Genomic DNA, 18,698 nt, shown 5'->3' on the forward strand with positions numbered 1-18,698 from the left:
AAGACTTGCTTTTCAAGGCCCAGGATAGTGTTCCGGGCAGTGGCATGGGGCACAGGGTATGTTTCCAGCCATCCGGTGGTTGCTTCCAACACTGTGAGCACATAGCTCTTGCCTTGGTGAGTTTGTGGGAGTGTGATATAGTCAACCTGCCACATCTCTCCATATTTATATTTCAACCATTGTCCTTCATACCAGAGGGGCTTTACCCGCTTGGCTTGCTTGATTGCAGCGCATGTTTCGCATTCATGGATAACCTGTGCAATAGCGTCCATGGTCAGGTCCACCCCTCGATCCCGAGCCCATCTCTATGTTGCATCTCTTCCCTGATGGCCTGAGGTGTCATGGGCCCACTGAGCTATAAATAATTCACCCTTATGTTGCCAGTCCAGATCCACCTGAGCCACTTCAATCTTAGCAGCCTGATCCACCTGATGGTTGTTTTGATGTTCTTCAGTGGTCCGACTCTTGGGTACATGAGCATCTACATGGTGTAGTTTTACAACCAGATTCTCTAGTCAGGCAGGGATATCTTGCCATAATTCAGCAGCCCAGATGGATTTGCCTCTGTGCTGCCAGTTGCTCTGCTTCCATTGCTGTAACTACCCCCGCAGGGCATTTGCCACCATCGATGAGTCAGTATAGAGATAGAGTACTGGCCATTTTTCTCGTTCAGCAATATCTAAAGCCAGCTGGATGGCTTTCACCTCTGCAAACTGACTCAATTCCCCTTGTCCTTCAGCAGCTTCTGCAACTCATCATATAGGGCTCCATACAGCAGCTTTCCACCTTCAATGTTTGCCTACAATACAGCAGGACCCATGAGTGAACAGGGCATATTGCCTTTTGTTTTCTGATAGTTTATTATGCAATAGGGCCTCTTCAGCACGCCTCACCTCCTCCTTGGGCGATATTACGAAATCTTTGCCTTCTGGACAGTCCATGAACACTTCAAAGACTCCTGGGTGATTGGGGTTTCCTATTCGAGCCCGCTGTGTGATAAGTGCGACCCACTTACTCCACATAGCTTCAGTCGCATGATGTGTAGAGGGGACCCTCCCTTTGAACATCCAGCCCAGCACCGGCAGTCGGGGTGCCAGGAGGAGCTATGCTTCAGTACCAAACACTTTCGAAGCAGCTTGGACCCCTTCATATGCTGCCAATATCTCTTTTTCAGCTGACTATAGCAGGCCTTGGATCCTGTGTATCCCTGACTCCAAAACCCTAAGGGACAATCTCGAGTCTCCCCTGTGCTTTCTGCCAGAGGCTCCAGGTAGGGCCATTCTCCCCAGCTACACTGTAGAGTACATTTTTAACATCTTGTCCTGCCTGGACTGGCCCAAGGACTACTGCATGAACTATTTCCTGCTTCATTTGTTCGAAGGCTTGTCGTTGCTCAGGGCCCCATTTGAAATCGTTCTTCTTCCGGGTCACTTGATAGAGAGGGCTTACAATCAGACTGTAATTTGGAATATGCATTCTCCAGAAACCCACAACGCCCAAAAAAGCTTGTGTTTCCTTTATGCTTGTTGGTGGGGACATGGCTGTTATTTTGTTGATCACATCCATTGGGGACTGACAACGTCCATCATGCCATTTTATTCCTAAAAACTGGATCTCTTGTGCAGGTCCCTTGACCCTACTTTGTTTTATGCAAAACCAGCTTTCAGAAGGATTTGGATTATTTTCTTCCCTTTTTCGAAAACTTCTTCTGCTGTGTTGCCCCATACGATGATGTCATCAATGTATTGCAGGTGTTCCGGAACTTCACCCTGTGTGCATTAGAGTCTTATATTCCTGTGGGTCTGATGTGCCAGGCTGTCAAATCCACGCAGTCCAATAAACTCGGTTGTCCCTCTCCTCCACCTGGCTGGAGGCAGGGCCCCTCTAGTCCTGTTCATAGAATTTGTTACTCACTTCTTGTGAATACAAATCAGAAGTCCCTCCAAGGGGATCAGAAGTAAGATCAGCCCTTCTGCTCTGTCTGGGGAACTGCCCGCTGGAAAGTTTGGGGTAGCTCCAGTGCTTGTTGCGCTATTGTCAGATCCAGAGACCCTCTCTGCCCTTTGAAGGTTCTGAAGGTTTTTTTTGTGGTTTAACCACAGACAGCAACTAGGCACCACACAGCTGCTCACTCACTCCCCCACAGTGGGACAGGGGAGAGAATCGGAAGAGTAAAAGTGAGAAAACTCATGGGTTGAGATAAAGACAGTTTAACAGGTAAAGCGAAAGCCACGCACGCAAGCAGAGCAAACCAAGGAATTCATTCACTACTCCCCATTGTCAGGCAGGTGTTCAGCCATCTCCAGGGAAGCAGGGCTCCATCACATGTAATGGTTTCTTGGGAAGACAGACGCCATAACTCCAAACGTCCCTCCACCCCTTCCTTCTTCTTCGTCCCAACTTTATATACCGAGCATGATGTTATATGGTATGGAATATCTCTCTGGCCAGCCTGGGTCAGCTGTCCCAGCTGTGTCTCCTCCCAGCTTCCCGTACACCCCCAGCCTTCTCGCTTGCAGGCCAGCACAAGAAGCAACAATTCAAAACATCAGCACATTATCAACATTTTCTCATCCCAAATCCAAAACACAGCCTCACACTAGCTTCTATGAAGAAAATTAACTCTATCCTGGCTGAAACCAGGACAGTGTTGAACAGGGCTCAGTAGGCATCAGCCAGGCCCCAGCACATTGCAATGATTTATGTCTCCTTGGAACTGCCAGGGTGACAGCATACGTGTTCCAAATATTAACTCTATCTCAGGCAATGCCAGGAGAGGAGCAGAGGGAGGGGGATAATTGGGAAGATCCCAGAAGGACATAGTAGCATTCACAAGTGGTTAGAAATACATGAGAAAGAAAAAGCAAAATTGGTGTTCATGTCATGAGAGGCAGGAAAGGTCTAGGACATAAACAGAGCAGCTTGAAAGCTCTCACTATCAGCTACCTGGAAAGTTAAGACATGTTCATAGCTCATTATCACTGGCAGGAGAGTTGGAGGGAGGAAAGAGAAAAGGTTCAAGCTTCAGGGTTAAACATTTCTCCCTCAAATTCTATTTCCTGTCCAGCCAAAACCATGACACTTACACTGAGGATTCCATAGCTGGACACAGCACTCCAGGTGGGGTCTCACCAGAGCGGAGTACAGGGGCAGAATCACCTCCCTAGACCTGCTGGCCATGCTTCTTTGGATGCAGGCCAGGATATGGCTGGCCTTCTGGGCTGCGAGCACACATTGCCGGCTCATGTCCAGCTTTTCATCCACCAGTACCCCCAAGTCTCGATCCCTTCATCCCCCAGCCGGTATTGATACTGGGGATTGCCCCGACCCAGATTCAGGACCCTGCACTTGGCCTTGTTGAACCTCATGAGGTTCACACGGGCCCATGCCTCGAGCTTGTCCAGGTCCCTCTGGATGGCATCCCATCCCTCAGGCGTGTCAACTGCACCACTCAGCTTGGTGTCATCTGCAAACTTGCTGAGGGTGCACTCGATCCCACTGTCTATGTCATTGATGAAGATATTAGACAGTACTGGTCCCAATACGGACCCCTGAGGGACACCACTCGTCACCGACCTCCATCTGGACATTGAGCCACTGACCATTACCCTCTGGATTGCGACCATCCAACCAATTCCTCATCCACCCAACAGGCCACCCGTCAAATCCAGATCTCTCCAATTTAGAGAGAAGGATGTTGTGGGGAATTGTGTCAAAGGCCTTACAGAAGTCCAGATAGACGATATCTGTAGCTCTTCCCTTGTCCACTGATGAGGTCACTCCATCATAGAAGGCCACTAGGTTGGTCAGGCAAGACTTGCCCTTGGTGAAGCCATGCTGGCTGTCTCAAATCACCTCCCTGTCCTCCATGTGCCTTCGCATAGTTTCTGGGAGGATCTGTTCCATGATCTTCCCAGGCACAGGGGTGAGGCTGACAGGTCGGTAGTTCCCAGGGTCCTCCTTGCTACCTTTTTTAAAAATGGGTGCAGTGTTTCCCTTTTTCCTGTCTCCAGGGTCTTCACCTGACTGCCATGACTTCTCAAATAACATGAAGAGTGGCTTGGCAACTACATCAGCCAATTCCCTCAGGACTCTGGGAAGCATCTGATCAGGTCCCATAGACTTGTGCATGTTCAGGTTCCTCAGGTGATCTTGAATCTGATCTTTGCTTACAGTGGGAGGGACTGTGCTCCTCCAGTCCCCATCTTGCAGGCCATCCCCTCGAGAGGTGTGGGAAGAGACACTGCCAGTAGAGACTGAGGCAAAGAAGTTGTTGGGTACCTCAGCCTTCTCCTCATCTGTTGTTACCAGTCTGCCAGTCTTGCTCATCAAGGGGCGTACACTTTCTTTGACCTTCCTTTTCTGGCTGACATACCTATAGAAGCCCTTCTTATTATTCTTGGCATCCCTTGCCAAGTTCAGCTCCAGCCACACCTTGGCCTTCCCGACCCCATCCCTACACAACCAGTCAGCGTCCCTCTACTCTTCCCAGGATACCTGTCCCTGCTTCCACTGCCTGTGCATTTCCTTCTTGCCCTTTAGCTTGGGGATCAAGAGCTCTTGCGCTCTATAGAAAGCATCCTTAAAGGTCTGCCAGCTCTGTTCTGCTCCCTTGTCCCAGAGGGCAGTTTTGCAGGGGGTCCTATTGACTAACTCCCTGAAGAGCTGGAAGTTTGCTTTCCTAAAATTCAGGGTCCTGACTTTACTCTTCGCCTGCCCCATATCCCTCAGGACTGCGAACTCCACCAGCATATGATCACTGCAGCCCAGGCTGCCTCTAATCTTTATAGAATCATAGAATATCTCAAGTTGGAAGGGACCCAATAAGGATCATCGAGTCCAGCTGTGGAGTATTAAGGCACAGAGTCTGGTGGGGATTCAAGCCAAAGACCTTTATTGCTACAAGCGTCTGCTTTTTATACAGTTACAGCTCTCTCACGCACCACAAAGCGTGTCCTGATTGGTTACCACACACAGTCCATGCACTTCTCACACAGTCAGGATTGGCTGCCTGCAGGTGTCCACGTGCTCTTCTCTAACCATTCTCCTTCCTTCTTCTGCTCCAGTACCTCCCCTTTTGCTGCTCACGAGAATGTCATGCGCTTCTCCACTTCCTCCTTGGTTGTTTACCATCTTTAAAGCCACAGTTCCTTCTCCTCAAGGTCAAGCCTCTGCAAGGTAATCCCAACATCTCCCCCTTTTTGTTTTCCTACAAACAAAACCTGATGGACCATTCGCTGCAACATGGTACGCAAACATGAAAGCAAACAGGGAACAATCAACAAAATACAACAAAAGATGGCTAATGCTAAGAGTATCATTTTACACAGAGATTTCAACCATCCTGAAAGGCCCCAATCCTGCAATAACTTGTCAAACCAAGCGATATGATCGGAAACCACGGCATGTAATACCTTGGCATGCTTCCAAATGTTATTAACATCTGTAAGTATTCGTCTGGTGTTATCCACAAAAGCACAACAGGTCTCGTTTATCAGAGTACAGATTCCACCTGCTTGAGCAGTGAGAATATCTAACGCCTCATGGTTTTGCCATACTACCGCTCTGAGAGATTCAACCTCTCGTTGCAAGCCTAAAATCACGTCTACAATGCGATTTGCAATAATTTCCACTTCTGCCGACAAGTTAACTATTGCTTTTTCTAGCTGTACTACCCCTAGTGATGGAAAAAGTGCCCATACAAAGCTATGATAACCTTTATTATATCTCACCAAAGGATTTGTAGTTATAGAGCGCTTTGCCCTAAAAGCTTTCCATATTCCTCTAATGATACTGCTAATTTCAGTCTGATTAATTATCTGCAAATTAGGAACTAGGACGCCCATGGTACAGTCCCCTGACCAGTTCCCGGGCAGCTGTTTCCTGGCCAATTGATCTCCACACAACCACCACAACCCTTCTGGCAGATTGCAAGTGGCATTTACCCTTTGGCTGTTGTTGGTGATGCTTCGTCCCCAGAAATAGTCCGCCCATGGCTGCACCCTATATCCCTCTGAGTAATTGCTCACGCCGCTGTCGCTGTGGGATATTTTTAGTGCAATTGTTGTCCAGTTCCCCTCAGTCTGATTAAACCTCCCCAGATTTATACTGTTCAAAGCTGTATAATTAACATACACTACCATTTCATTGATCAACGTTAAAACATAACGTTGATCTTGATATGGTACATAGTGTTGCTTACACTGGTAGCTTGTATTGAACATCGCATAGGGGTTCTTTTCCATCCAATTACTCATGGGAAGGCCCAATAACGGGCCCTGTATCTGATCTGCAGTTCCACAGATCCAGCAGTTGGTAGCGTTAATTAACCGCACTCTGCAGCAATGACACAAACGTGTTTGCTGTAAAGACAGCACAAACGCTGCCCACAGCTATCAGCCCAAGCAGCACCCTTACCATGAACTTACTGCCTCCCTCCATCATCGTTGCCTGATATATTGTTCTATATTACAACAGAAATATCAAATATACCCAAAATTCTCTATCCCCCCAACTCTGTTACACCATATACACTGTGAGGAGAGTGTCTGGTTCAGGTATACTCTTTGATTTCCTGTAAAAGAAATGATATATTTATGACAATAATTACAACGACACAGAACAAACCCACAACACTGTTTACAAATAGGGCATATTGAAGTTCCTGCTCTTGAATGTCCAGGGAGTGCTGCTGAGATGGTCAACGAGCCGTCATTTCCCATACAGAAGAGCGAAAGCATCAGCTGGCGATACATCGGAGTCAGACTCCGTGTCCGTGGGACGTGTGACAGGATCTTCTGGTCTTACCGCCGGCCATACCAACCTGGCCGGTACCCTCTTCGCTCCGTCCCCTGTTGAGACACAAGCATACCCTCGACCCCAGGTTATCAGCCTGAAAGGACCTTCCCATTTCCCTGTTAACAAAGATTTTACCCAAACTTCCGCGCGACTATCCGCCCCAATACCATTCAGTCCTGTCAGGGATGAAAAATGCTTTAATAATACTGGCTGTTGGGTGGCATCGTCAATGGTCAAATGATTAAGGACATATACTGCCTTCTGCAGTCGGGCCTGCAGGGATTCCCCAAGCATTCCCCCTTTTTGTTTTTCTAACATGCTTTTCAAGGTTTGATGGGCATGTACAACTATGCCTTGGCCTTGCGGGGAATGTGGAATACCTATGATATGGACTAGGCCCCAGTCCTGGAAAAACTTTTGAGTCACAGCACTGATATAGCCAGGGCCATTATCAGTCTTCGCTTGTCGCGGAATTCCAAGGGCAGCAAAAGCACCTCGGAAGTGTCGGATAACATCGCGGGCTTTTTCCCCAGTCTCAGCCGTAGCCCAGAGGGCTCCAGAATAGGTATCTACTGAGACATGTACATACTTCTGCTTTCCAAAAGAAGGAACATGTGTAACGTCAGTTTGCCAAAGTTGAAGCACCTTCAAACCACGAGGATTCACTCCAATGGAGTGACCCGGGGCAAAGGGTTGACAATCTGGGCACATTTGTAAAATGGTTCGGGCAACAGACCAGAGTAAGTGGAACTGTTTGCGTAAGGCCTTCGCGGACTGATGGAAAAAAGAATGCGACAATTGTGCCTGTTCTCGAAGAGATGGGACTGGTGCGGCCCAGGCGAGAGCAGCAAGACGATCTGCCCGCCTATTGCCTTCCGCCAAGAAACCAGGCAACTCGGTGTGACTGCAGATATGCAGTACATAGTAGGGATGTTGTCGAGCACTTAATAAGGTCCATAGCTGTTTAAATAAACAAAAAAGTTTTTCCTGATCAACCTGTTTTAGCCAACCTTTCTCCAATCTCCTGACAACTCCGGCAACATATTGCGAGTCTGTTACCAGGTTCAGCGGTTCAGACCATTTCCAAAAGACTTAGACAACAGTGGTGAGTTCTACAATTTGAGGGGAACCTTTGACCTGATGGACTTCCTGCCGCCAGTCACCTCCCTCATGCCATACCAACACCGCCTTCTCAGTCTTCCCAGATCCATCTGTAAATACAGTGATTCCATCAACAGGTGTGGGCCTACATAGTGGTGGCGCTATCAGCGACACTTCCCCGCAAAGAGAAAAAAGCTTATGAGCGGGCAAGTGAATTGACAGCTGCCCTGGATATCCTTCCAGTGCAATTTGTAGTGGTAGGCTATTAGCACGACACCAGGTTAAAATACTCCATGGTTAATGGTACATATATCGTGTGAACTTCTTGTCCACTGAGCTCAACTGCTCTTTTCCGTCCCTTGCGGATCAGAATAGACAGCATTTCCACCCTAGTGACTATGGTTTTAGTAGGCTGATGCGGTAAAAACACCCATTCAAGGATCACCAAAGGATCACGTTTCAAATCTGGAACCCACTGAGCGATCAACCCCAAAGGCTGTCGGTCGTGATTGATGATAAACAGTTGTAAGTCCTTTCCTTCCATGAGTTGATGGGCTTGGTTCTCCTGTAATTTCACAGCTATTTGTTCTAACGCTGCTTTTGCCTCAGTGTTAAGCTCATGCTTCGAAGCGATATTCAGGTCCCCCTTCAATAGGCTAAATAGAGGCGCCAATATGTCATTGTTAATGCCTAAGAGAGATCGCACCCAATTGATGGTGCCAAGTAGTTTCTGTAGATCATTCAAGGTCTGTACATTGGGATCCAACTTCACAGCCTGGGGTTCGATTGTACCATCTAGGATCTTCCACCCCAGGTATTTCCAGGGGGGTATAGTTTGTACCTTTTCCAGTGCTATTTGCAGACCAAACTCTTCCAGACTTTTCCTTGCGTCCTGTATCACCAGCACTAATAGATCCAGCGTAGCTCCAGTGAACAAGATGTCATCCATATAGTGGTAACATATGATATTCGGATGGCGACGCCTGACACCAGAGAGTGCTGCAGCTACGTACATCTGACATATCGTGGGGCTATTCTTCATCCCCTGTGGTAGAACAGTCCAGTGATAGCACTGCATTGGGCGGTGCTGGTTTACTGCTGGTACTGAAAAAGCAAATCGGGATGCATCCTCGGGTGCTAGTGGAATAGTAAAAAAGCAGTCTTTAAGGTCCACTATCACAATGTCCCAATTTCGAGGTAACATTGTAAGCCGGGTTGTAAGGCCCCCATATTTTCGATGACGTTATTTACCTCGCGCAGATTGTGCAACATTTGCCATTTTCCACTCTTCTTCTTGATAACAAATACAGGAGTATTCCATGGGCTCGTGGTGGGCACGAGATGTCCTTGCTGGAGTTGTTCAGTAACTAGTTCCTTGGCCTTCTCCTTCGGTAGGGGTCACTGGTCCACCCAAACTGGATCATCGCTAAGCCACTTCAGGCGGAGAACAGGCTGCTCTGCAGTGGTCCCCCCAAAAATGTCTTGATGCACAAGTTTGGATAGTCACTCCCCAGGAACCTAATACATCTCGACCCCACAGGTTCAGGGGCACCTGGACGACGTAAGGTCGGATATTGGCTGTCTGGCGCTCCGGACCTACAACTTGAAAGTCTTGAGCACTCTGCCAAGAAGTAGAAACTCCACCGACTCCAGCGATGTTAGCGCCTGCAGCTATGGTGGGCCAGGTTGGCGGCCAGCATGAAGCGGAGATAATGGTAACATCTGCTCCAGTATCTATCATTCCAGTAATGGTAATAGATTCTGGAGTCCCTGTCACATTTTGCAAAACACACTTCAGGTTCGGGCATGCGGTCTGGATGCGCTGAGCCCAAAAGATCTCTGGAGCTCCTGTAGAACCAAAAGCTCCTTCACCTCTTTCTGCCTAGGTGGTGTGTGGTGCCATGCCTTTGAAGGGTACTAACTGGGCAATGTGAGTCCTGGCCGGGATGGAAACAGGCGGGGATGGTGTCCATATCAATGCCTGGATCTGCCCCATATAATCAGCATCTATTACACTCGGTAGGACGAACAAGCCTTGCACGGTTGTACTTGACCGCCCCACCAGTAGAGTGCTAAGGCCTGACCCCAAAGGGCCTCGCACTGTCAAAGGGAACCGGTACACGCCCTGATCTAAAATGGTGAGGTCGGCGGCTGTGGTGACATCCACTCCAGCGCTGCCTCTGGTGGTGGCGCGGAGGCCATCCAGGCCCGTCGTTGGTGGTAGTTCGGGCCTAAACTGTTCTGGCTCGGGGGATACTGAGAGCGGGGTACTCCTGACACAGCTGGTGAGAGAGCCCACCAGGGGAGGTGCCTTGCTGGACCTGCTGTTTACAAACAGAGAAGGACTGGTGAGAGATCACAGAATCACAGAATCACAGAATCACTAGGTTGGAAAGGACCTTTAAGATCATCAAGTCCAACCATTAATCCAGCACCACCATGTCCCCTAAACCATGTCCTGAAGCGCCACATCCACACGTTTTTTGAACACTTCCAGAGATGGCGACTCCACCACCTCCCTGGGCAGCCTGTTCCAATGCCTGACCACTCTCTCAGTGAAGAAATTTTTCCTAATATCCAATCTAAACCTCCCCTGGCGCAACTTGAGGCCATTTCCTCTCGTCCTATTGCTAGTTACTTGGGAGAAGAGACCAACACCCTCGTCGCCACAGCCACCTTTCAGGTAGTTGTAGAGAGCGATGAGGTCTCCCCTCAGCCTCCTCTTCTCCAGACTAAACAACCCCAGTTCCCTCAGCCGCTCCTTATAAGACTTGTGCTCCAGACCCCTCACCAGCTTCGTTGCCCTTCTCTGGACACGGTCCAGCACCTCAACATCCTTCTTGTAGTGAGGGGCCCAAAACGGAACACAGTATTCAAGGTGCGGCCTCACCAGTGCCGAGTACAGGGGCACAATCACTTCCCTACTCCTGCTGGCCACACTATTCCTGATACAGGCCAGGACGCTGTTGGCCTTCTTGGCCACCTGGGCACACTGCTGGCTCATATTCAGCCGGCTGTCAACCAGCACCCCCAGGTCCTTGTCTGCCAGGCAGCTCTCCAGCAACTCCTCCCCAAGCCTGTAGCATTGCATGGGGTTGTTGTGGTCGAAGTGCAGGACCCTGCACTTGGCCTTATTAAACCTCATACAGTTGGCCTCTGCCCATCGATCCAGCCTGTCCAGATCCCTCTGCAGAGCCCTCCTACCCTCCAACAGATCAACACTCCCACCCAACTTGGTGTCATCTGCAAACTTACTGAGGGAGCACTCGATTCCCTCATCCAGATCATCAATAAAGATATTGAATAAGACCAGCCCCAGAACCGAGCCCTGGGGAACACCGCTTGTGACCGGCCGCCAGCCGGATTTAACGCCGTTCACCACAACTCTCTGGGCTCGGCCATCCAGCCAGTTCCTCACCCAGCGAAGAGTAAACCCGTCTAAGCCACGAGCCACCAGTTTCTCCAGGAGAATGCTGTGGGAGACGCTGTCAAAGGCTTTACTAAAGTCCAGGTAGACAACGTCCACAGCCTTTCCCTCATCCACTAGGCGGGTCACCTGGTCATAGAAGGAGATCAGGTTGGTCAAGCAGGACCTGCCTTTCATGAACCCATGCTGGCTGGGCCTGATCCCTTGGTTGTCCTGCACATGCCCTGTGAGCACTCTCAAGACCAACCGCTCCATGATCTTCCCTGGAACAGAGGTCAGGCTGACAGGCCTGTAGTTCCCAGGATCCTCCTTCCGGCCTTTCTTGTAGACGGGCGTCACATTGGCAAGCAAGATGTGGTGGTCAGAGGCCGTCTTGGGCTTAGCAACCATGACATGATAGAATTCGTAATTGTGAGCGAAGTAAGGAGAGGGGTCAGCAAAACTGCTACCATGGACTTCCAGAGGGCAGACTTTGGCCTGTTCAGGTCACTGGTTGAGAGAGTCCCTTGGGAGACAGTCCTGAAGGACAGAAGGGTCCAGGAAGGCTGGACATCCTTCAAGAAGGAAATCTTAAAGGCGCAGGAGCAGGCGGTCCCCGTGTGCCGTAAGAAGAGCTGGCGGGGAAGGCGACCGGTCTGGCTGAACAGGGAGATTTTTCTGGGACTCAGGGAAAAGAGGAGAGTTTATCACCTCTGGAAGAAGGGGCAGGCAACTCACGAAGAGTACAAGGATCTCGTTAGGTCAAGCAGGGACAAAATTAGAAAGGCAAAAGCCCAGCTAGAGCTCAGTCTGGCCACAGTTGTAAAGGATAATAAAAAATGATAAATAGATAATAAAATATTAGATAATTAGATAATAAAATATTAGATAATATTAGATATTAAATTAATAATATTAGATAATAAAAAATGTTTTTACAAATATATTAACAACAAAAAGAGAGGCAAGGAGAATCTCCATCCCTTACTGGATATGGCGGGGAACATTGTCTCCAAGGGCGAGGACAAGGTTGAGGTACTTAATGCCTTCTTTGCCTCAGTCTGTAATAGCCAGACCAGGTATCCACAGGGTATTCAGCCCCCTGACCTGGAAGACAGGGATGGAGAGCACAATATACTCCTCAACCACCTGGACACCCACAAGTCTATGGGGCCTGATGGGATCCACCCGAGAGTACTGAGAGAGCTGGCGGAGGAGCTTGCCAAGCCACTCTCCATCATTTATCAGCAGTCCTGGTTAACAGGGGAGGTCCCAGACAACTGGAGGATTGCCAATGTGACGCCCATCTACAAGAAAGGCCGGAAGGAGGATCCTGGGAACTACAGGCCTGTCAGCCTGACCTCGGTGCCAGGGAAGATTATGGAGCGGTTGGTCTTGAGAGTGCTCACAGGGCATGTGCAGGACAACCAAGGGATCAGGCCCAGCCAGCATGGGTTCATGAAAGGCAGGTCCTGCTTGACCAACCTGATCTCCTTCTATGACCAGGTGACCCGCCTAGTGGATGAGTGAAAGGCTGTGGATGTTGTCTACCTGGACTTTAGTAAAGCCTTTGACAGCGTCTCCCACAGCATTCTCCTAGAGAAACGGGTGGCTCATGGCTTAGACAGGTTTACTCTTCTCTGTGTAAAGGACTGGCTGGATGGCCGAGCCCAGAGAGTAGTGGTGAATGGCATTAAATCCGGCCGGCGGCCGGACACAAGCGGTGTTCCCCAGGGCTCAGTTCTGGGGCCTGTCTTATTCAATATCTTTATTGATGATCTGGATGAGGGAATCGAGTGCTCCCTAAGTAAGTTTGCAGATGACACCAAGTTGGGTGGGAGTGTTGATCTGCTGGAGGGTAGGAGGGCTCTGCAGAGGGATCTGGACAGGCTGGATCGATGGGCAGAGGTCAACTGTATGAGGTTTAATAAGGCCAAGTGCCGGGTCCTGCACTTCGACCACAACAACCCCATGCAACGCTACAGGCTTGGGGAGGAGTGGCTGGAGAGCAGCCTGGCGGAAAGGGACCTGGTGGTGCTGGTTGACAGCCGGCTGGATATGAGCCAGCAGTGTGCCCAGGTGGCCAAGGCAGCCAACAGCGTCCTGGCCTGTATCAGAAATAGTGTGGCCAGCAGGAGTAGGGAAATGATTGTGCCCTTGTACTCAGCAATGGTGAGGCCGCACCTCGAATACTGTGTTCAGTTTTGGGCCCCTCACTACAAGAAGGATGTTGAGGTGCTTGAGCGTGTCCAAAGAAGGGCAACGAAGCTGGTGAGGGGTCTGGAGAACAAGTCTTATGAGGAGCAGCTGACAGAGCTGGTGTTGTTTAGTCTGGAGAAGAGGAGGCTGAGGGGAGACCTTATCGCTCTCTACAACTACCTGAAAGGGGGTTGTGGTGAGGTGGGTGTTGGTCTCTTCTCCCAAGTAACTAGCAATAGGACGAGAGGAAATGGCCTCAAGTTGCGCCAGGGGAGGTTTAGATTGGATATTAGGAAAAATTTCTTCACCAAGTGGGTGGTCAAGCATTGGAACAGGCTGCCCAGGGAGGTGGTGGAGTCACCATCTCTGGAAGTGTTCAAAAAACATGTGGATGTGGTGCTTCAGGACATGGTTTAGGGAACATGGTGGTGCTAGATTAATGGTTGGACTTGATGATCTTGAAGGTCCTTTCCAACCTTAGTGATTCTGCTATTCTGTGATTCTGTGTCGGAGCGCGTCCCTGAGTCGCGCTGGCTTTCCCGTTTCCCTGTTTTTGTGCTGAAAGCTGCCCGTTCTTCCTGTTCTTAGAACGGCATTGGCTGGTGAAATGCCTGCCCTTCCCACAGCGGGGGCAAATACCTGGGCCTATTCCTCCCGCTGCACCTTGCTGTGGTCAGTTTCTTTTAAAATGACCCGGTTTGCCACATCTAAAGCATGCTTTGTTTTTGATTTGTACTGCAGCGGCAAACGCTGAGGCCGGAGCCTCAGTTTGATAGGTAATGGATCCGACCTTATTACACGCTTCTATCATCTCAGTAAGGTTTGGATTCCTTAAAGTCTGCAAAATTCGCTTACAATCTACGTTCGCATTCTCAACCGCCAACTGCAAGATCAGCGCCTCTTTGGCCTCCATATTGTCAACCTGTTTGTTAATCGCCTCCTGCAGCTGGTCGATAAAAAGCATATATGGTTCATTCGGTTCTTGCTTAACAGGAGTAAAGGACCTCATTGCTTTACTGGTGTTGGGAACTTTCAACAAAGCTTGATGAGCCAGATCAGCAGACTGTCTAAGAATTTCGGGCGCCAATCATGCCTGCAGTTGTGGCGAGTCGATTGGTGCCTCTCCTGTAAGTTGAAGAATGCCTGCCCCCCTTAAAGGATCCCCTTCACCCTGCCCCAGGTTATCTACCACCGCCCTGTTACACAGGTCTCGCCACTGGGACATAAAAAGTACTCTCTGTGTAGGGGTGAGTATAAGGTCCATCAGCTGCTTGATGTCAAAGGGAGTTAACAGCTGCCCTCTCAGCACAGTGTGCAACAGTCCTTGCGCAAAAGATGAAGTCAACCCATGCTGCATGACCGTCTTCTGCACCTCCTTGACCATCTCCCACCGCATCAGTTCCCAGGTATTCGGCCCATTTTGTCACATTACAACAGGGCATGCGATGTGAGTGGCGATCTCTACCTCCCCCTCTGCCAAGGCCTGTTGTCTCATACTTTGCCAATGTTGGGCAGGGTCGTATCTTGACTTGGGGGAAGGATCTCCCCAGGCAGCCCCCTCCTGTTGCGGCATGGGCAACCAGCGCTCATGTTCCAGGTCAGGAGGCGGAGGTCAAGGACTCGCCACCTCCGTTGGTTGCGTTAGCGGTGGGGCACTGGGCTCGGGTCGCTCGGTCTCATCGTCCCCAGCTCGGCCTCACTTCTCTCCCGGGGCTGTGGCAGCAGCAGCTGCTGCCGCCGCTGTCCATTCTGATTTTATCGCCTTTATAGAGTCGCTAACTAATCGCCAGGTTGTTAACACTTTCGCAGCCGTATGATCCCCTTTGGAGGCTGCGTCAAACACCAATTTCCCTGCTTTCTCCCAAGTATCTAGCTCAAAAGCTGTTGCAGAGTCTGCTGTTGGTCCCTGGCTCTTCAAAAATGCTAACAATAATCGTAATGTTGTTTCATCATAAGTAATCCCCCTTTTCTTCAAATTTTTTACTATAATGCAAAGGATTGCTTTTTCTTCTGAAGATATTTGTGACCCCATTACTTAATGTCCCCAGCTGCTCACCTCTTTGGTGATTATTCGTCCAGACTGCAGCTCTCTGTCCCGCTGCTATTTTCCCCTGCAGCTCTCTGGTCTGCTGCTATTTTCTCCTTTCAGCTGGGCCACTCCACTGGTCATTCTCTTCCCACGATTCAGGTCCCTGTTCGGGCGCCATTTGTGGAGTAACAGGGCACAGACTCTGGCAGGGATTCAGGCCAAAGACCTTTATTGCTACAAATGTCTGCTTTTTATGCAGTTACAGCTCTTTCACGCGCCACAAAATACGTCCTGGTTGGTTACCACACACAGTCCATGCGCTTCTCACACAGTCCGGATTCGCTGCCTGCAGGTGTCCACGCGCTCCTTTGCTTTCTCTTAGTTGTTTACCACAGCTCCTTCTCCTCAAGGCTGAGCCCTGCAGGTGTCCAGCTGTTTACCAGCTTCTCAATGCCACAGCTCCTTCTCCTTAAGGTCGAGCCCTTGCAGGGTGATCCCAACAAATTTCCTAATGAAATTTAGCAGCATAATCAACTTAAAACTTACTAAGATTCTCTAATCACACACACACACACACGCCTAGGGCTGGCATGCTGGTGTTGGCAGTGAAATCGATAGCCCAGTTCAAGTGCATCTACACCAATGCACAAAGCATGGGCAGCAAACAGGAGGAGCTGGAAGCCATTGTGCAGGGGGACAGCTATGATGTAGTTGCCATCACAGAAACATGGTGGGATGACTCTCATGACTGGAGTGCTGCAATGGATGGCTATAAGCTCTGCAGAAGGGATAGGCATGGAAGAAGAGGCGGTGGGGTGACTCTGTATGTTAGGGAGTGTTTTGATTGTATAGAACTCAACGACTGTGAAGACCAAGTGTCACGTGCCGGTCATAGACCGGTGCGAGGTTTTATTCGTATTCTTGGGAACAGAATTAAGACTCAAAATGGAGTCAAGCATCAGGTAACTTTATTTGCCCGACATCAGGTTCACAAATGCAAGAGAAAGAGAAAAGAAAGGAAAGAAAGAATTAGTTGCAATAGCTACCACCATGGAGCTGCGGTGTCCCGACAGTCCGATTCGGTGGGAGAACCTTAGCCCATTTCCCTCCTGTCGCGAAACATGCAGGAGAAGGATGGACTTCACAACTCTATGAGAGTTATATTCCGAAGCCCTTTATTGTCTTGTCTGACTCCAATATATATCATAATTTTCGCTTAGTCACTGCGCACACACTCATGATTGGTTACAACTTGTTACACACACTATTGCAATTGGCTATATACAAAATATCACGCGCTGTCCATGCGCCTCTCACACAGTCAGGATTCGCTGCTTGCAGGTGTTCCTGTTTTCCTCGCTTCTTCTTAGTTGTTTATCACAGCTCCTTCTCCTCAAGGCCGAGCCGTGCAGATATCCAGCTGTTTACCAGCTTCTCAGTGCCACAGCTCCTTCTCCTTAAGGTCGAGCCGTGCAGGGTGATCCCAACAGAAACACCTGTCCGTTTTCTTGCAATTCAGTCTGTAAGATTGTCTCTTGGTCTAGTAAATCTGACAAAATTGCGTGAAACCGCTGAGTAGTGCTACGCTCAGCAGAGAGCTGGCTTTGCAAGTTTCTTATCTGTTCTTGCAAGGACTCAATTGTCTCTTTATCTTCTTGCTTTTCCTCTTGAGTGGCAATTAGTGCTGCCCCCAACACAGCACACACTGTTGCCTTTCCTTTCCCCATTCCCAGTTTTCATTCCTTTGCCAAAAGAGTGATTCAATCAACCACTGCCTGCGAGTCATGCCAATTCTTTTGAGCCCAAGCCATGCCGGGAAGAGAGGATAGGGCTTTATAGCCCTTCAGTTTATTTGGCCTACTGTGGGTTCACATACCCAGTGTGGATCTTTACAACAAGATCCTCTGTCCTTTCTCTCCTGTCAGGCACTTCCCAAGGAAAGGGCTGCGCTAAGGGCCCTGGTCCCTTCTGGTTGGTTCAGTTTCGCAAGGGTATCCTGTCCATGATGCCAATTTAGATGTCGTGGCCCAAAAGGAGCTGTTTAGGATGACCTCCCTCCCTGTGGGACCAAAGACCAAGTTCATAATCCCCCTGGACTGAATTAAGGTGAAACGACACCAGCCAACCAATTTAACAGTTTAATAATACAAAATGCAAGGCATGAGGTTACATAAATGACTCAACAGCAACTACTCTAACTAAACAATTCAACTAAACAAACAAGTCCCGTGCAACACGTCTTTTACACTTCGACAAAGGTGGGGGGGCGGGGCAGCAAAGAAGATATCACCACCCGTGGATCCAGCGGCATCCCGTTGGTCCTCTTGATGTTCCTTGGTGGTGGGGATCCCCCTTTTCGCTTCTGATGGTGTCATTTTTATACAGTCCGAGTCCCACAATCTCTGTATTCCAAGAAACTTTGTGCATATGCAACAGGCTGATGCAACAGGCAATGGCACATCTGCAGGCCTTGGTGTCTCCTCTCACCATGTCTCTGCTTGGCAGGAACCAGTATCTCGTTCTTCTCTGGGGTCCACTCCGCATCAAGACATGTTCGAGCCATTGTACCAAGAGAGACGTGGGTTCCTTGGAACCGTGAAACGTTTAAGACAGAAACTGCATATTGGTCCGCCACAGGGTGCTGGTTGACAGCCAGCTGAACATGAGCCAGCAGTGTGCCCAGGGGGCCAAGAAGGCCAACAGCGTCCTGGCCTGTATCAGAAATAGTGTGGTCAGCAGGAGTAGGGAAGTGATTGTGCCCCTGTACTTGGCACTGGTGAGGCCGCACCTCGAATCCTGTGTTGAGTTTTGGGCCCCTTACTACAAGAAGGATGTTGAGGTCCTCAAGCGTGTCCAAAGAAGGGCAACGAAGCTGGTGAGGGGTCTGGAGAACAAGTCTTATGAGGAGCAGCTGACAGAGCTGGTGTTGTTTAGTCTGGAGAAGAGGAGGCTGAGGGGAGACCTCATCGCTCTCTACAACTACCTGAAAGGGGGTCGTGGTGAGGTGGGTGTTGGTCTCTTCTCCCAAGCAACTAGCAATAGGACGAGAGGAAATGGCCTCAAGTTACACCAGGGGAGGACTTGATATTAGGAAAAATTTCTTTACGGAGCAGTGATCAAACATTGGAACAGGCTGCCCAGAGAGGTGGTGGAGTCACCATCACT

This window comes from Phaethon aethereus (assembly GCF_964289735.1).
Source record: "Phaethon aethereus genome assembly, chromosome: W".
NCBI lineage: Eukaryota > Metazoa > Chordata > Aves > Phaethontiformes > Phaethontidae > Phaethon > Phaethon aethereus.